Below are 21478 nucleotides of genomic sequence, written 5' to 3' on the forward strand. Positions count from 1 at the left end.
TATTTGAAGGCACATGGAAACACAAGCAAACAGAAAGCAAGCAAAAGAAAGGGCGAACAAAAAGGCAAATATTTTTGTAAATTTTTGTTTTTTCAGAAGTGGGGGAGAGGAAAACGAGAGGCAAAAAAGGTAAACGCAAGATATGTGTTTGCGACACTTACTTGGATGAGCTTCACCTAGAATTTGATCCTCCCCGGCAGCGGCGCCATAAATCCTTCTGCTACGGCGCCAGAAATCGGCACATTGATGGGAGACTATTCTTGACTCGATATTCCCCGGCAACGACGCCAATAATCCCCGGCGGCCTCTTGAGCTTGCGTTGGTTTTTCCCTTGAAGAGGAAAGGGTGATGCAACACAGGAGCAGTAAGTATTTCCCTCAGTTGAGAACCAATGTATCAATCCAGTAGGAGAATCAAGCCAAGTGTCCAGAGTACCTGCGCCAACACAAACGAGCTTGCACCCAACGCTATAAAGGGGTTGTCAATCCCTTCAAGATTGATTGCAAAGTGAGATCTGAAGGCGGAAAGTGCAACGAAGTAAAAGTGTAAGGCTGAAAATATGAAGTGAAGTAGACCCGGGGGCCATAGTGTTCACTAGAGGCTTCTCTCAAAATAGCAAATATTACGATGGGTGAACAAATTACTATCGAGCAATTGATAGAACCGTGCAAAGTCATGACGATATCTAAGGCAATGATCATACATCCAGGCATCACGTCCGAGACAAGTAGACCGATACTTTCTGCATCTACTACTATTACTCCACACATCGACCGCTATCCAGCATGCATCTTGTGTATTGAGTTCATGACGAATATAGTAACGCCTTAAGCAAGATGACATGATGTAGAGGGATAAACTCAAACCAATGATGATAACCCCATCTTTTTACCCTTCATGGCAACAACATGATGCGTGCCTCGCTACCCCTTCTGTCACTGGGTGAGGTCACCGCATGGTATGAACCCAAAACCAAGCACTTCTCCCATTGCAAGAATCATAGATCAAGTTGGCCAAACAAAACCCACAACTCGAAGAGAATTATAAGGATATGAAATCATGCATATAAGAGATTAGAAGAAACTCAAATAAGATTCATAGATAATCTGATCATAAATCCACAATTCATCGGATCTCAACAAACACACCGCAAAAGAAGATTACATCGGATAGATCTCCATGAAGATCATGGAGAATTTTGTATTGAAGATCGAAGAGAGAGACGAAGCCATCTAGCTACTAGCTATGGACCCGTAGGTCTATGGTGAACTACTCACGCATCATCGGAGAGGTAATGGTGTTGATGAAGAAGCCCTCCGTATCCGAATCCCCCCTCCGACAGGGCACCAGAACGTGCCCCAGATGGGATCTTGCGGAGACAGAAGCTTGCGGCGGTGGAAAAGTATTTTCGTGGATCTCTCCCGTGGTTTCAGATTTTTAGGGAATTTATAGGCGAAAGAAGTATGGCAGAGAGCCACGGGGAGCTCACAAGCCTGCTAGGCCCGCCCCCTAGGCCAGGCCTGGTGGGCTTGTGACCTCCTCCGAGGTCCCCTGCCTTGGTTCTCAAGTCTCCTGCGTGTCTTCTATTATGGAAAAAATCATTCCGCAGGTTTTATTCCGTTTGTACTCCGTTCAAAATTCTCCTCTGAAAAAGGTCAAAACACGGAAAAAGAGGAACTGGCACTGGGCACTGAGTTAATAGGTTAGTCCCAAAAAAGATATAAAAGGCATACAAAACATCCAAAGTTTGACAAGATAATAGCATGGAACCATAAAAAGTTATAGATACGTTGGACACGTGTCATGCACCGTTGCGACAGTTTGTCGTTTCAAGACACCACGTGATGATCGGGTGTATTAGACTCAGCGTTCACATACAACGGGTGCAAAACAGTTGCACATGCGGAACACTCGGGTTAAACTTGACGAACCTAGCATGTACAGACATGGCCTCGGAACACAAGAGACCGAAAGGTCGAGCATTAGTCATATAGTTCATATGATCAACATGGAGATGTTCACCATTGAAGCTAAACTCAACTCACGTGATGATCGGACTTGAGTTAGTGAATTTGGATCATGCGACACTGCAATGACTAGAGGGATGTCAATTTGAGTGGGACTTCTTAAGTAATATGATTAATTGAACTCATTATCCTGAACATAGTCAAAAGGTGTTTGCAAATTATGTTGTAGCTTGTGATGTAGCTCTACTGTTTTAGATATATTCCTAGAGAAAACTTGGTTGAAAGATGATAGTAGCAATTATGCGGACTGGGTCCGTAAACTGAGGATTGTCCTCATTGCCACAGAAGGCTTATGTCCTTAATGCACCGCTCTCTATACTAAACCCCGAGCATCGTCTTTAGATGTTGTGAACATCTAACATACACGCTTTTGATGACTACATGATAGTTCAGTGCATAATGCTTAAACGTCTTAGAATTGAGGCGTCGAAGACGTTTTGAACGTCATAGAACATATGAGTTGTTCCAACAGCTGAAATTGGGATTTCAGGCTCGTGCCCACGTCAAGAGGTATGAAACCTCCGACAAGATTCGTTGTCTACAAATTAAGGGATAAAAGCTCAATTGTTGAGCATGTGCTCAGATTGTCTGAGCACTATAATCACTTGAATTGAGTGGGAGTTAATCTTGTAGATGAGATAGTGAATGTTTTCCAAAGTCACTGCCACCAAGCTACTAGAGCTTCGTGATGAACTATAATATATCAGGGATAGATATGATGATCCTTGAGCTATTCTTGATGTTTGACACCGTGAAAGTAGAAATCAAAAGGGAGCATCAATTGTTGATGGTTAGTAAAACCACTAGTTTCAAGAAGGGCAAGGGCAATAAGGGATATTTCATGAAACGACAAACCAGTTGTTGCTGTAGTGAAGAGACCCAAGGTTAAACCCAAACCCGAGACCAAGTGCTTCTATTATGAGGGGAACGATCACTGGAGCGGAACTTCCCTAGTTACTTGGTAGATGAGAAGGCTGGCGAAGTCGACAAAAGTATATTGGATATACATGATATTGATGTATACTTTACTAGTACTCCTAGTAGCACTGGGGTATTAGATACCGGTTCGGTTGCTAACGTGTTAGTAACTTGAAATAAAAGCTACGAAGTAAACAAAGACTAGCTAAAAGAGAGGTGATGATGTGTATTGGAGGAAATTTCAAGGTTGATGTGACCAAACATCACACGCTCCCTCTACCATCGGGATTAGTGTTGAACCTAAATAAATGTTATTTGGTTGAGCATGAACACGATTAGATCGTGTTTATTGCAATACGATTATTCATTTAAAGTGAATAATGGTTATTCTATTTGCTTGAATAAATACCTTCAATGGTTTATGGAATCTCGATCGTAGTGATACACAAGTTCATAATATTTGATGCCAAAAGATACATAGTAGTAGTGATAGTACAACTTACTTTTGGCACTGCCGCTTGAGTCATATTGGTGTAAAACGCATGAAGAAGCTCCATATTGATGGATCTTTGGACTCACTCGTTTTTGAATCGTTTGAGACATGCGAACCATGCCTATTGGTGTGAACGTATGAAGAAACTCCATGCATATGGATCGTTTGGACTCACTTGATTTTGAATCACTTGAGACATGCAAATCACGGGCAAGATGACTGAAAGCCTCATTTTCCAGTGAGATGAAACAAGAGATTAACTTGTTGGAAGTAATACATTTTGATGTATACATTCCAATGAGTGCTGAGGCACACAGTGGATATCATTATGTTCTTAGTTCACAGATGGTTTGAGTAGATACTGGTATATTTACTTGATGAAACACAAGTCTGAATTGTTGAAAGGTTCAAGTAATTTCAGAGTGAAGTTGAAGATGTTGGAATTATGCCCTAGAGGCAATAATAAATATAGTTATTATTATAATTCTTGTATCAAGATAATCGTTTATTATCCATGCTATAATTGTATTGAATGAAGACTCATTTACATGTGTGGATATATAGACAAAACACCGTCCCTAGCAAGCCTCTAGTTGGCTAGCTAGTTGATCAAAGATAGTCAGTGTCTTCTGATTATGAACAAGGTGTTGTTGCTTGATAACTGGATCACGTCATTAGGAGAATCACGTGATGGACTAGACCCAAACTAACAGACGTAGCATGTTGATCGTGTCATTTTGTTGCTACTGTTTTCTGCGTGTCAAGTATTTATTCCTATGACCATGAGATCATATAACTCACTGACACCGGAGGAATGCTTTGTGTGTATCAAACATCGCAACGTGACTGGGTGACTATAAAGATGCTCTACAGGTATCTCCGAAGGTGTTAGTTGAGTTAGTATGGATCAAGACTGGGATTTGTCACTCCGTGCGACGGAGAGATATCTCGGGGCCCACTCGGTAATAAAACATCACACACAAGCCTTGCAAGCAATGTAACTTATTGTAAGTTGCGGGATCTTGTATTACGGAACAAGTAAAGAGACTTGCCGGTAAACGAGATTGAAATAGGTATGCGGATACTGACGATCGAATCTCGGGCAAGTAACATACCGAAGGACAAAGGGAATGACATACGGGATTATATGAATCCTTGGCACTGAGGTTCAAACGATAAGATCTTCGTAGAATATGTAGGATCCAATATGGGCATCCAGGTCCCGCTATTGGATATTTACCGAGGAGTCTCTCGGGTCATGTCTACATAGTTCTCGAACCCGCAGGGTCTGCACACTTAAGGTTCGACGTTGTTTTATGCGTATTTGAGTTATATGGTTGGTTACCGAATGTTGTTCGGAGTCCCAAATGAGATCACGGACATCACGAGGGTTTCCGAAATGGTCCGGAAACTAAGATTGATATATAGGATGACCTCATTTGATTACCGGAAGGTTTTCGGAGTTACCGGGAATGTACCGGGAATGACGAATGGGTTCCGGGAGTTCACTGGGGGGGGGGGGCAACCCACCCCGGGGAAGTCCATAGGCCTTGAGGGTGGCGCACCAGCCCTTTGTGGGCTGGTGGGGCAGCCCAAAAGGGCCCTATGCGCCTAGGAAAGAAAATCAAAGAGAAAAGAAAAAAAAGAGGAGGTGGGAAGGGAAGGAAGGACTCCCTCCCACCAAACCTAGTCCAACTCGGTTTGGGGGGGGGGGGGGGAGAGTCCTCCCCCTTGGACTCGGCCGACCCCCTTGGGGCTCCTTGAGCCCCAAGGCAAGGCCCCCTCCCTCCCACCTATATATACGGAGGTTTTAGGGCTGATTTGAGACGACTTTTCCACGGCAGCCCGACCACATACCTCCACGGTTTTTCCTCTAGATCGCGTTTCTGCGGAGCTCGGGCGGAGCCCTGCGGAGACAAGGTCATCACCAACCTCCGGAGCGCCGTCACGCTGCGGAGAACTCTTCTACCTCTCTGTCTCTCTTGCTGGATCAAGAAGGCCGAGATCATCGTCGAGCTGTACGTGTGCTGAACGCGGAGGTGCCATCCGTTCGGTACTAGATCGTGGGACTGATCGCGGGATTGTTCGCGGGGCGGATCGAGGGACGTGAGGACGTTCCACTACATCAACCGCGTTCTCTAACGCTTCTGCTGTACGGTCTACAAGGGTACGTAGATCACTCATCCCCTCTCGTAGATGGACATCACCATGATAGGTCTTCGTGCGCGTAGGAAAATTTTTGTTTCCCATGCGACGTTCCCCAACAGAAGATCATCGTGACAAGAGGATAAAATGTATACGATATGATCATGGAGACGAATATCTGAGTTGCAAGTTTGGTATACATTTAAGACAATGTGGAATTTTTTTCACAACTAATGCCACCTGGAACACGATGGTGTTATGGTGTGCCCGAACGTCATAGCCACACCATATTGGATATGTTGCATACTATGATGTCTCTTATAGAATTACCACTATCGTTTTGGGGTTATGCATTAGAGACAACCACATTCACTTTAAATAGGGCACCACGTAATTCCGTTGAGATGACACCGTATGGACTATGGTTTGGAGAAACCTAAGTTGTCGTTTCTTAAAAGTTTGGGGCTGCGATGCTTATGTGAAAAAGTTTCAGCGAGATAAGCTCGAACCCAAAGTGGATAAATGCATCTTCATAGGACACCCAAAACAGTTGGGTATACCTCCTATCTCAGACCCGGAATCAAAGTTTTTTTTCCAGAAACGGGTCCTTTCTTGAGAAAAAGTTTCTCTCGAAAGAATTGAGTGGGAGGATGGTGGGACTTGATGAGGTTATTGAACCATCACTTCAACGAGGGTGTAGTAGGGCGCATGAAGTTGTTCCTGTGGCGCCTACACCAATTGAAGTGGAAGCTGGTAATAGTGATCATGAAGCTTCAAGATCAAGTTACTACAAACTTCGTAGGTCGACAAGGTCACGTACTACTCCAGAGTGGTACGGTAACCCTATCTTGGAGGTCATGTTGTTGGACAACAATGAACCTATGAGCTATGGAGAAGCGATGGTGGACCCGGATCCCGACAAATGGTTGGAGGCCATGAAATCCGAGAGAGGATCCATGTATGAAAACAAAGTGTAGACTTTGGAAGAACTACTTGATGGTCGTAAGACTGTTAAGTTGAGATGGAACTTTAAAAGGAAGACATCCGATGATGGTGAAAAGTCACCATTAAGAAAGCTCGACTTTATGCAAAGATGTTTTCGACAAGTTCAAAGAGTTGATTATGATGAGACTTTCTCACTCGTAGCGATGCTAAGAGTCTGTTGGAATTATGTTAGCAGTTGCTGCATTATTTATGAAATCTTGCAGATAGGATGTCAAAACATTATTTCCTCGACGGTTTCCTTGAGGAAAGGTTGTATGTGATACAACCAGAAGGTTTTGTCAATCCTAAGGATGCTAACAAGTATGCAAGCTCCAGCGATCCTTCTATGGACTGGAGCAAGCATCTTGGAGTTGGAATACACGCTTTGATGTGATGATCAAAGTTTTTGGGTTTATACAAGGTTTGCGAGAAACTTGTATTTCCAAAGAAGTGAGTGGGAGCACTATAGAATTTCTGATGAGTATATGTGGTTGACATATTGTTGATCAGAAATAATATAGAATTTCTAGAAAACATAAAGGGTTGTTTGAAAAGAGTTTTTCAAAGGAAAACCTAGATTAAGCTACTTGAACATTGAGCATCAAGATCTATGGAGATAGATCAAAGCGCTTAATAGAACTTTCAACGAAATGCATGCCTTGACAAGTTTTTGAAGGAGTTCAAAATAGATCTGTGTTGTAAGGTGTGAATTTGAGTAAGACTCAAAACCCGACCACAGAAGTAGAAAGAGAAAGGATGAAGATCGTCCCCTATGCCTTAGTCGTATGCTCTAAAGTATGTCATGTTGTGTACCGCACCTGATGTGTGCCTTGCCATGAGTCTATCAAGGGGTACAAAGAGTAATCCAGGATTGAATCACTGAACAACGGTCAAAGTTATCCTTAGTAACTAGTGGAATAAGGAATTTTTCTCGATTATGGAGGTGATTAAAGAGTTCATCGTAAAGGGTTACGTCGATGCAAGCTTTGACACTAATCCAGATGACTCTAAGTAGTAAACCGGATTCGTATAGTGGAGTAGTCATTTGGAATAGTTCCAAATGGCGTGTGGTGGCAGCATCTATAGGATGACATAGATATTTTTAATGCACACATAGATCTGAAAGGTTCAGACCAATTGACTAAAATCCTCTCTCATAAGCAAGACATGATCGAACCCCAAAACCGTATGGGTGTTAGATTCATTACAATCACATAGTGATGTGAACTAGATTATTGACTCTAGTGCGAGCGGGAGACTGTTGGAAATATGCCCCAGAGGCAATAATAAATTGGTTAATATTATATTTACTTGTTCATGATAATCGTTTATTATCCATGCTAGAATTGTATTGATTGGAAACTCAAATACATGTCTGGATACATAGACAATACACTATCTGTCGTGGTTTTGTCACGGCAGATGTCCTCGTGAAAGGACTTAGTGAAGGAGCCATCGCACCTTGGTGGCGACTCAAAGGGGGTGAGCGAAAGCGAGACTCAGATTTACCCAGGTTCGGCCCCTCGTGTGGAAGTAAAAACCTACGTTCTGCTTTGTGTATATTGATGATGGATTCGATTACAAGGAGGGCGTAACTCGCCTGACCTAGCTCTCAATGATTTCTAACTTGCCCTATCTGCCGCAGAGACTCGCCTTTATATATAGGTCGAGGCCCTACGGTTTACAAAAGTCCTAGCCACGCTATAGATCGTGGCCTTCCATATCTCTAAGTTGGCGTGCTTTCCAAGACTGGAAACCTCCTTGACGGCGTATCTTCTGCGTCAATCCTGAACCGCCACCCGGTTCATGGGCCCCTGGGCTAAGGCTTGTATTAACCATGTATGAGTCGCCCCTTTAGTGACCCGGCCCAGTTAGGGCGGGTTACACCGCACGTAATATCCCCAACATTAGGCCCCAGATGGACTTGAATTTATTCATGCCAATGAACTTCCACCCTCACTTTGGGCGACTTGTATTACTTCCACCTTTTGACAAATGACAAGCCGCCATCCCTCATAAATTGTCTGAGCCGCCAAGTAGATACTGATGACATCACCTTCTCCCTCCAGTTTCGGGATTCGTTGACGTAATTGCCCAACGGATCTTTTTTTCCTTTATCGCCACCTTGTTATCCCGAAAATCCAGGCGCCATCATTGCGGGTTTTCAATCTATCGCCTCTATTCCCACGGCTGTCATTTTGTTTCCAGCGCCCGGCCTTTAAATAACCGCAGGGGGGAGTGGGGGCGCCGTCACCTACCCCCACTTCATCTTCCTCGTCAGCTTCGTCTTCCTTGCATCTGCGCTTCGGCCTTCTCGCTGTTCCCGAAGCTCCATCACCAGCCACTGCAGTCCGGGCGTCTCCATGCCAATCGAGGGCACGGACTCTGATACATCTCCATCGTATCTACTTTTCCAAACTCTTTTGCCCTTGTTTTGGACTCTAATTTGCATGATTTGAATGGAACTAACCTGGACTGACGCTGTTTTCAGCAGAATTGCCTTGGTGTTATTTTTGTGCAGAAATCAAAGTTATCCAAACGTCCTGAAAATTTATGGGGAGCAGTTTTGGAAAATATAAAAAATATCTGCGCCAAGTTACACCTTAGGGGGTGGGCCAGTGGGCCACAAGCCCCTGCTCCGCCACCACCCCCTGGTGGCGGTGGGCAGGCTTGTGGGGCCCACAGGCACCTGCCGCCCCCAACTCCAGCTCTATAAGTTGCCTTTCGTCCCAGAAAAAAAATAGAAGTCTTCGTCGCGTTTTCGATACGGAGGCGCCGCCACCAACTGTTCTTCATGGAGAGGGGAGATCTGGAGTCCGTCTTGGGCTCCGGAGAGGGGAAATCGTCACCATCATCATCATCATCAACCTTCTTCCCTCTCCAATTCCATGAAGCTCTTCGTCGTTCGTGAGTAATCTATTCGTAGGCTCGCTGGGCGGTGATGAGTAGGATGAGATCTATCATGTAATCGAGTTAGTTTTGATGGGGATTGATCCCTAGTATCCACTATGTTCTGAGATTGATGTTGCTACTACTTTGCCATGCTTAATGCTTGTCACTAGGGCCCGAGTGCCATGATTTCAGATCTGAAATTATTATGTTGTCACCAATATATGTGTGTTTTAGATCCGATCTTGCAAGTTGTAGTTACCTACTATGTGTTATGATCCGGCAACCCCGGAGTGACAATAATCGGAACCACTTCGGGTGATGACCATAGTTTGAGGAGTTCATGTGTTCACCAAGTGCTAATGCGTTGGTCCGGTTCTTTATTAAAAGGAGAACCTTAATATCCCATAGTTTCCTTTTGGACCCTGCTACCACGGGAGGGATGGACAATAGATGTCATGCAAGTTATTTTCCCTAAGCACGTATGACGACACACGGAATGCATGCCTACATCACATTGACGAACGGGAGCTAGCCACATATCTCTCCGTGTTATAACTGTTGCATGATGAATATCATCCAAACAAATCACTGACCCATTGCCTACGAGTTTGTCCTACTACTGCTGTTACTTGTCTTGCTCTGCTACTTGCTACTGCTTTCACTACTGCTGTTCCTTGCCACTGCTATTGCTCGTTACACTGCCGTTACTCATTACTTTGCTGTTACTACTGTGCTTGCAGATACTAATCTTTCAGGTGTGGTTGAATCTGACAAATTCAGCTGCTAATACTTGAGAGTATTCTCTCACCTCCCGTCGTGCGAACCAAGAAATTTGGGTTGAATACTCTACCCTCGAAAACTGTTGCGAACCCACACGCTGGTGGGCCATCAACAACATTCTTCTAGTTTCACTACTGGGGAGTGCTTTCAGCATTCTTCTGGTGCCGTTGTAGGAGAAGGTTTGTTGTCATAAGCATTCGTCTAGCTAACGCCAGAGATTGCAGATCAGCATTTTTCTGGCGCCGTTGCCGGGGAGGTTGTCACTCCCAAGATGCGACCCTATCCTCAATTTGGCACGAAGGCCTCGTCAGGGATAGAAGCGCATCTCGTCGTGCCGCAAGAATGGATAACGTTACAAGTACATGTACTGAAAAGAAGATATATATAATAGAATTGGCTTACACTCGCCACAAGCTAGATCAGAGTCACATCAGTACATACATATTCATCAAGAGTAAGAGCAGGGTCCGACTACGGACGAAAACAAACGAGAAAAGAAGAACGACGTCCATCCTTGCTATCCCAGGCTGCTGGTCTGGAACCCATCCTAGATCGATGATGAAGAAGAAGAAGAAGCAACTCCAAATGAACAATCAACGCACTCACGTCAAGTAACCTTTACCTATACCTGCAACTAGTGTTGTAGTAATCTGTGAGCCATAGGGGACTCAGCAATCTCATTTCCAAAGGTATCAAGACTAGCAAAGCTTAATGGGTGAGGTAAGGTTAAGTGGTGAGGTTGCAGCAGCGGCTAAGCATATATTTGGTGGCTACACTTACGAGTACAAGAAATAAGAGGGGGAAGATCTACGCATAGCGGACGGGAACTACGGATGATCAAATGAATGATCCTGAACACCTACCTATGTCAGACATAACCCCACCGTGTCCTCGATCGGAGAAAGAACTCACGAAAGAGACAGTCATGGTTACGCACACAGTTGGCATATTTTAATTAAGTTAACTTCAAGTTATCTAGAACCAGTGTTAAACAAAGTTTCCACGTTGCCACATAACTGCGGGCACGGCTTTCCGAAAGATTTTACCCTGCAGGGGTGCTCCAACTAGTCCATCACAAATTACCACAAGCCGCATAGAAATCCTCAATCACGAAGCTCGCGATCTCGTCAGATTCCCTAGTTGAAAACCTCAACTCTGAGATTACCCAAAGCATCACCGGAATCCCGATGCACAAGATATCTCGTCAAAGGTAAAACTAATCCAGCAAGGCCGCCCGGCGTGTCGACGATCCCGATAGGAGCCGCGTATCTCATTCTCCGGACACGACGGATAAGCACAGCGTACGGTGGCCTGATAGAAATCTCCCGAGTTGCCCCGGGTTGCCCCGCAAACGCTCTAGTTTTGGACCAGCACCAACAGCACTGGCTCCCTGTATTATGTCGAATTACTCCTCGGGTAGCGCTAACTCCCTATGCATTTCAGTATTATCAAATTATTATGTTCGGCAAATGTAGTACCAATGTTGGGCCTTGCCAGACCAGCTTTAATCTAAAACGAATTATCAAGGGGGTCCCCATAACAACCCTGATCGTGTTAGGAGCGCTCAATTATGGAACATAACACCGGTAGCCGAAACTAAGGGGGCAAAGGTGGAACAAAACACCAGGCTAGAAAGGCCGAGCCTTCCACCTTTTACCAAGTATATAGGTGCTTTAAATTAAATAGCATTAATATGGTGATATAACAAGGAACCCATGCTTTCACATGGAAGCATCTGCACCTGCAACTAGCAACGCTAACAAGAGGGTTAAGCAAGCAGTAACATAGCCAATCAGTGGTTTGCTAGGTCGAACAGGTTGAAGGTATTCATGGCATTTGTTGAGAGGCTGGTATTTAACATGTGGTAGGCAACGAGACATAATCGATAGAAGCGATAAAACTAGCATGGCAATGATAGTAATGGTATCTGGGGAAATGACCATCTTGCCTGAGATCCCGCTTGGAAGAAGAATGACTCTGTGTAGCAGGCGAACCGACGTAGTCGATCGGGTACTCACAATCCGGCACGCTGCGGAACTCTATGGAGACGATGCAAACCGGAAACACAAATCAACACACAGAATTCACCACACGATGCACAACACATATGATGCATGAGCAGCTGAATGCAAGCAAGTCACGGCATGACAATTCACACAAACAAACACTACACCTTAAGTGAAGTTCAATATGCAACGAGTTGCATATTGATGAAACTCCACGTTTATTTATTTAGTTCTATCCCGATTAGGTACACGACCATATTAAATGTGGTTAAACATGGCAAGAGGTGAAGCGCAATTAAACTACCTACCTAGACATTTTAAGGGAGGTCGGAAATGACATATAGCACCTCCGAGACGACCTCACAAGTTAATTTACAATTCTGTCCAGATCTGGATTAACACATTTAATTAGTTGTTGAACAGCAAAACAAATAGGTTCACGTGATTCTACGCGTCGAGACAAGAAATTTACACATAGAAATCATCTCCAACGGAGCTACGGTTCAAAAGATACAAGCACCGCAAGATATGATGGCATGAATGCAATATGTGTGCAACGATGGTCACGAGCACTTCAAAACATACAACCAGCAAGAGAAAATGAAACTACACGAGATTCTAAGCAAGTTTCATGTAGGACACGAACAAAACGGAGCTACGGTTCAACAACTACGAGCAAAACAAGAAATCACTACAAACTGTCAAAATCAGCCACATAGCATTTTCTACACCCCACAACTATGGGCTACACAACTCCGTTAAACTCAAGCAAGGCATGACACAAAAGAGGGCAAGAAGCACTACTACAAACAACTAACAACAACTAGCATGGCATCATGGATCACTAGGTAAAGAAGACACAAAATGGCATCTCACACTCTATTTCAGACTTAGTGAAAATTACACCTCGTGAAAGTGCAGTTTTCGATCTGAAGCAATATTGAGAGTAGCAAAACCTGTAGTAACAGGACTCCAAATGGCATGAAAATTCACAGCATGCTAGAGAAACACAAGGGCTACAACTAACTCCATTGGACCAACCTCAAAAGACCTAGAGATCTAAAGATAGAAGCAAAACAAAACAACAACAAAATATAACAGATTTCAGACTTAGAAATATTTCAGCTCCTCCAAATCAGCACTATTTTTTAGCAACTTGAGGGCTATCAAACCACACCTAAACATGCATTTCTATTGCAACCAAAAATGCCAGGGGCTAGTCTAAACACCCAAGAACAACTCCCTAGTTGACAACTTAATCAAACGAAGAACGGAATAAATCCTACAAATTAAACAAAAGGGCATCACGGCAATATATCGCGCGAACTAATTTGCTCCAATGCTAAAACTAATTGCACATAAAAATCCATGGATTTTTATACCCTGAAAACATGTAAAATATGTGGGATTGCAACACAAAAATAATGCCACACGAAAATGCGAGAAAATAACCTATACACGGGAAAATAAGCTACCGGCAATCCCTACACGTAAAAATACCAATGACCGCTCTAAAATACATGGAAACTTAGTTCCTAAAACATGGGCATTTCTACTACGACATACGAGCAATCCGGGCTTGCGCAAAAATTAAATACGGGACGTGTCCTATTAGAACAACACGCAAAACGATGCATTAGGCACTTCAAACTGCCTCAAATAATTATGCAAGTTAGAAATTCGAAATCTACGCGGAATTCTACACAAGTTACATATATAAAACGTTCCGATCCGATATACGGATAAATATCTACGGACGTTTAAAAATCTAACGTATTCCTGAAAAAGAATTAAATCCTAAAACCTAAAAACATCACAAACGGGCCGAATCCGAAAATGGGCTGCTTCTGCTTGAGCGCAACTTAATTAAAGTGCGCTGGGGCGGGGTACAGGGGCGGCTCACCAGAGTGGGCCTCGGGCGAAGGGAGGCAGGCCGACCTGGGCCTCCTAGCGCACTGGGCCGAGGGAGCCTGGCCTGGCGCTGGCCCGAGGGGAGAGGCAAGGCGGCCACGGGCGCTCGCCATCGTCTCCCTCCCGTGCACCTGCACGAGCGGAGGCAAGGCGGCGACGCTCGGGGCTCCGAAGGGGAGGATGGCAAGCGATGTTGGCAGGAGCCGGCGGCGGAGATGCGTGTCCGGGCGGGGCGGCTCCGGATCTGCCCATCTCCGGGGGTTGGGGCGAGCTGGCGGCAGCAAGCCAGCCGGCGGCGGCTGCGACCGGAACCGGAGGCGATGAGGGGCGGCGACGCACCGGCGGCGGGGCACGGGATGGCCGGCGGGGAAGGTGCCTGGCGGCGCGCGGCGAGGGGTCATGGCGCAGCGTATGGAGGCGGCGCACGGGCGAGCTCGGGGCAGGAGGTCGTGGCAGGGAGGAGCTGTGGCATGGGAGGGGTTTGCAGGCACGGGAGGAGTTGCTGTGGTCGCCCGGACATGTCCGATTTGACCACGAACATGTCCGATAGGTGGGAATTTGGGCGGATCTGAGCCCCATATCTCAGATCCGAAGGCTGAGAAAGGCTATGGAGCTTGGGGCTGCAGGATTTGAAGGGTGTGGGCTAGCAAGTGGGGATTTCTAGGGGGGTGGCTGCAAAAACGACTAGGGGGAACCCTAGTGAAGTGAGAGGCTCTCTCTAGGGGGGTGTTACTTATATAGGGTTGGTCTCTGGCGGGGTGGACCTCGACCGTCCGATCAAGATCCGATGACCACGAACAGAGGAAGTGGCTAGGTGGAACTAGTGGGCTGTGTAGAGCGGTTATCCGGAGACGAGAGGGAAATGGGCGGACAACGAAATTTAAAACACCGACATACGTCCGACGGTAGACCGAATACGGTGCCGCTACGGTTGACCGTTCAGGTACCAGACGAACTCTGATCGCGACAAAATTCGACAGGCGGCCTAGCTAGAACTAATTACGACCGCATGCCAAGTTTCACCCCGATCAGAGAAAGTTTTACGTACACTTTTAAAACAGTGTTTTGACGATACCGCAGGCGCGTGCGGGTGCGGTCGGGCTCAGAACAGACAACGACGAGAACCGGCAACTAACAACGGATGCAAGTTTTGAAAACTGGCGGCAACGGAGATGCCGATGCAATGCTGATGATGCGCATGATGCGATGATGATGCGACAAATAAAATAAGCCACAGGACGAAAACGGAAAGGAAAGGGAATCTTCTGGAACGTCGGCATCGGGCTGTCACAACTCTCCTACACTACAAGAGGATCTCGCCCCGAGATCCAAGAATGAAAGGGGGAGAGGATGAGAAAGAACAAGAGGTAAAAACTTAGTCGCTTCTTTGACAAACGAGTGAAACCAACGATCCTTGAAGGCTGCAAGGCGATGAGGAATGAAATGAGAAAGAAGCAAGAATTCACGGAAAATTTCGGCAGCACTTCGGTAGGAAAATGGGAGAAAAAAATTCGATAACAAGAGAGAATTAGAAAATATTCATAACAAACAACTAAATAGAGCAAGGGAACACCATGAACTTGATAGAACACCAAGATAGACCCAAAAGAGCAACATCACAAAGCCTCCGGAACAAGAGAATATGAACTAGCTCATACGGAAGAAGAGAATGAAGAAAAGAATGACAACTACTAACTCCAAAGAACTTGGCAAGCATCCTTGCAAGAAGAATTGGACAGAGTTGTTGGACAAACAACAACGAAAAGAACAAGATAGTAGTGGCCTTATGGAAACATTTTCAAACTAATGAAGTGACAACCAGCCACTAACAGAAACAAGGATTGATTGGGACAAACAAGACATGACCAATTCCTTACACCAAGAGGATACATTGAGAACTTAGATTAAAGACAAGCACCATGATATCAACAATCCATAGGAAAAGCTTTAGGTGAAATCCAAACCAAGATAGCTCAATGAAGAAATCATGAGTTAAGAATAATCTCATGATCAAAGGATTGGTGGGTTTAATTATCTCATTCCTGAAAGAAAATCTCTTCGAGACTCCTACACTAACAAGAATGCTATAATACCACCTCAAAGGATAAAGAAGAACAGTTGCACATAGAAATGGAAGAGAAAGAATACTTGAGGTACTCCAACAGGAATCTTGAAGAACACTTGAGAATGAATCACATCCTTGAGGAACCACCATGACGAGCCTCCGTATCCAAAAGGATGATGCAACGATATGAAGGTAGAAAAGAATAAGATTATGACCTTGCCAGGATTTAGATGAAGCCTCACAAAGAGATACTTAAAAGAACTTGGAACTCTGGAAAAGAAAAGATAAGAACACTTGAGAAAAAGGAATTGATATCATGAGCCACTCCGGAAGAAGAATTCAGAATACTACGAGCAAGAATAAGAATTATGTTATGCTAATTCTTCATCAAGTTTAATTGATGACAAGCAACGGATTTAGCATACAACTTATTCCTCTTGAAAGAGCCTTGAAGAGAGAGAGATAAGCACCACTTGATGCATAATTGAAGGAAGCACCGGTAAGAATTCACAATTGAATGGGAACACCACGAATCAATGGAGATACATGAGAATGAAGAGATCATGAGCCACCTGAGAGAAAACTTGAACAAGGCACAGGATAATCGAGAGACGAACGAAGAGACAACAATTGAGAAGAATCGAGGATGAAAGCTGAAAGCTGAGAACGAAGAATCTTCTAAAATGATGGCCTTCGGAGGAACGAGAAATGAAAACAACTCAGAGAAGCACCGGATAGCACGAAAGAGATTACTCATGATTGGAACCAATATGATAATGCCACAAAGCTGAAATGAAGAATCTACAAGAGAATGAACCAAGATTCGAGAGAAACACTCCTTCAAATTGCAAGCTGAGAATGATGACAAGAAATAGCACCAAGGATAATGAGACACTCCGGAATAAAGAATAATGGAAGGTTGAGCCAAATATGAGAATTAATTCGAATAGACCTTGGAGAAGGGATATGACTGATGAAATTCATACTTACGTCATAGTAGAAAAGAATTAAAGATCTCCGGAAAGATTACAAAGCTATATAAGATCCTGGGAAAAACCTGTGGGTTATGGGCCCACTCAAAGAAATCACCGTTGAAATAACTGATTATAAGGAGAGATATTGCACCGGCATAACGAGAACTAGATGAGGTTGGCACCTCGAAATAATGAAAGATCTGAAAACAAGAAACTACTGGGATATCTTCAACGCTCCGGAAAGAATAGAGATAAATGACAACAGAATACTAGATAATAATTTCCAACACAGGAAAGAATTACAAGGACGAAAGGAATATGATGAACACGGAGAACTGAATTAAATTCACCGGTAAGGATGACAAGAATGAACAAATATGAACACGAAGCTCGTGAGAATCTTCACAACGAATCACCGGCTACGAAAGGAAGACGAGATAGTGGAAACACAATGAAAAGAAAACTCTTGGATGAAAATCCAATGAATGAAGAAAAGGGTGGGAGGGCAGGGAAAAACAAAGACAACTTGGAACACATGAGATGAACTCCAGAATAAATGAGAGAACGATCTTGCAAAATTCGGAAATGATAGAATTCACTTGGAGAGAAACACACCGGTTGAACAGAATTAACATGACGACTCCGGTTGACAAGAATTGATATGAAAATTTGAATGAACAAAAGAATTTGCATTCTCACATAAAAACTATGAGAACACCTTTTGGAAAGATCTGAAATCACCACTTGACATCGAAGCAACTCACATTACCATAAACAACAAGACAAAGGGAAAGGCTTATGAATCAAGCGAGAACAAACTCATGAGAAAGATTTCGTCCGATATTTTCGTGGACAGGAATCCACTAGATGTCGAACCCCAACCTAACATCATGCATTTGTTGGAAGATTGTCCTATAAGTAACTACTTGAATTCCCACCTATGAATTCCCGAAATATCTGGTCATGCAATCTGGTACACGGATACAAGGAGTAATATCACACAACTCCTATACTAACCCATCACCTGTATCACATCCGTCAACACACAACCAGAATCTCGGACCTTCATCTACTACAGACCCTCGTGATCACAACGATACAAAGTATGGCAGTACTCCCGAACAATCTGCACCAGTACTGGGGACATCGGGGTTATCTCGCCAATACTAGTATTGAAGCAATTACGAACATCCTTCGTACTGAGATACTAAGAAATCTGAATGATAACGATGTGCTCGAGAATCCCCTGGAGCTCAACTCCCCTGAAACTTAAAGCAGATAGGAGGCACCAAGACAGAACTCCGTCACATCGGCATCATATAGATCTCAAAAATATCCGCGTGATCCTAAATTTTTTTTTTTGAGTGAGAAGAGGAGTAGAATAAATTATTACGTCAAGATTCCTCACCAGAGCATAGAAGAGGAGAAAAAAGAATCCTACTCTCCGATATATAACTAGACTCAAAGAAGTTTTTCACTAGACTCGACTCGGCCAAGTTTGATCAATCAAGGGGCCTCCTAGATCGATACTGCTCTGATACCAACTTGTCACGCCCAAGATGCGACCCTATCCTCAATTTGGCACGAAGGCCTCATCAGGGATAGAAGCGCATCTCGTCGTGTCGCAATAATGGATAACGTTACAAGTACATGTACTGAAAAGAAGAGATATATAATAGAATTGGCTTACACTCGCCACAAGCTAGATCAGAGTCACATGAGTACATACATATTCATCAAGAGTAAGAGCAGGGTCCGACTACAGACGAAAACAAACGAGAAAATAAGAACGATGTCCATCCTTGCTATCCCAGGCTACCGGCCTGGAACCCATCCTAGATCAATGAAGAAGAAGAAGAAGAAGCAACTCCAAATGAACAATCAACGCGCTCGCGTCAAGTAACCTTTACCTATACCTGCAACTAGTGTTGTAGTAATCTGTGAGCCATAGGGGACTCAGCAATCTCATTTCCAAAGGTATCAAGACTAGCAAAGCTTAATGGGTGAGGTAAGGTTAAGTGGTGAGGTTGCAGCAGCGACTAAGCATATATTTTGTGGCTACACTTACGAGTACAAGAAATAAGAGGGGGAAGATCTACGCATAGCGGACGGGAACTAGGGATGATCATATGAATGATCCTGAACACCTACCTATGTCAGACATAACCCCACCATGTCCTCGATCGGAGAAAGAACTCACGAAAGAGACAGTCACGGTTACGCACACAGTTGGCATATTTTAATTAAGTTAACTTCAAGTTATCTAGAACCACTGTTAAACAAAGTTTCCACGTTGCCACATAACCGCGGGCACGGCTTTCTGAAAGATTTAACCCTGCAGGGGTGCTCCAACTAGTCCATCACAAATTACCACAAGCCGCATAGAAATCCTCAATCACGAAGCTCGCGATCTCGTGAGATTCCCTAGTGGAAAACCTCAACTCTGAGATTACCCAAAGCATCACCGGAATCCCGATGCACAAGATATCTCGTCAAAGGTAAAACTAATCCAGCAAGGCCGCCCGGCGTGTCGACGATCCCGATAGGAGCCGCGTATCTCGTTCTCAGGACACGACGGATAAGCACAGCGTACGGTGGCCTGATAGAAATCTCCCGAGTTGCCCCGGGTTGGCCCCGCAAACGGCTCTAGTTTTGGACCAGCACCAACAGCACTGGCCCCCTGTATTATGTAGAATTACTCCTCGGGTAGCGCTAACTCCCTATGCATTTCAGTATTATCAAATTATTATGTTGGGCAAATGTAGTACCAATGTTGGGCCTTGCCAGACCAGCTTTAATCTAAAACGAATTATCAAGGGGGTCCCCATAACAACCCTGATCGTGTTAGGAGCGCTCAATTATGGAACATAACACCGGTAGCCGAAACTAAGGGGGCAAAGGTGGAACAAAACACCAGGCTAGAAAGGCCGAGCCTTCCACCTTTTACCAAGTATATAGGTGCTTTAAATTAAATAGCATTAATATGGTGATATAACAAGGAACCCATGCTTTCACATGGAAGCATCTGCACCTGCAACTAGCAACGCTAACAAGAGGGTTAAGCAAGCAGTAACATAGCCAATCAGTGGTTTGCTAGGTCGAACAGGTTGAAGGTATTCATGGCATTTGTTGAGAGGCTGGTATTTAACATGTGGTAGGCAACGAGACATAATCGATAGAAGCGATAAAACTAGCATGGCAATGATAGTAATGGTATCTGGGGAAATGACCATCTTGCCTGAGATCCCGCTTGGAAGAAGAATGACTCTGTGTAGCAGGCGAACCGACGTAGTCGATCGGGTACTCACAATCCGGCACGCTGCGGAACTCTATGGAGACGATGCAAACCGGAAACACAAATCAACACACAGAATTCACCACACGATGCACAACACATATGATGCATGAGCAGCTGAATGCAAGCAAGTCACGGCATGACAATTCACACAAACAAACACTACACCTTAAGTGAAGTTCAATATGCAACGAGTTGCATATTGATGAAACTCCACGTTTATTTATTTAGTTCTATACCGATTAGGTACACGGCCATATTAAATGTGGTTAAACATGGCAAGAGGTGAAGCACAATTAAACTACCTACCTAGACATTTTAAGGGAGGTCGGAAATGACATATAGCACCTCCGAGACGACCTCACAAGTTAATTTAAATTCTGTCCAGATCTGGATTAACACATTTAATTAGTTGTTAAAAAGAAAAACAAATAGGTGCACGTGATTCTACGCGTCGAGACAAGCAATTTACACATAGAAATCATCTCCAACGGAGCTACGGTTCAAAAGATACAAGCACCGCAAGATATGATGGCATGAATGCAATATGTGTGCAACGACGGTCACGAGCAATCCAAAACATACAACCAGCAAGAGAAAATGAAACTACACGAGATTCTAAGCAAGTTTCATGTAGGACACGAACAAAACGGAGCTACGGTTCAACAACTACGAGCAAAACAAGAAATCACTACAAACTGCCAAAATCAGCCACATAGCTTTTTCTACACCCCACAACTACGGGCTACACAACTCCGTTATAGTCAAGCAAGGCATGACGCGAAAGAGGGCAAGAAGCACTACTACAAACAACTAACAACAACTAGCATGGCATCATGGATCACTAGGGAAAGAAGACACAAAATGGCATCTCACACTCTATTTCAGACTTGGTGAAAATTACACCTCGTGAAAGTGCAGTTTTCGATCTGAAGCAATATTGACAGCAGAAAAACCTATAGAAACAGGACTCCAAATGGCATGAAAA

Source organism: Hordeum vulgare, chromosome 7H, assembly GCF_904849725.1.
Source record: "Hordeum vulgare subsp. vulgare chromosome 7H, MorexV3_pseudomolecules_assembly, whole genome shotgun sequence".
In the NCBI taxonomy this organism is placed as follows: domain Eukaryota; kingdom Viridiplantae; phylum Streptophyta; class Magnoliopsida; order Poales; family Poaceae; genus Hordeum; species Hordeum vulgare.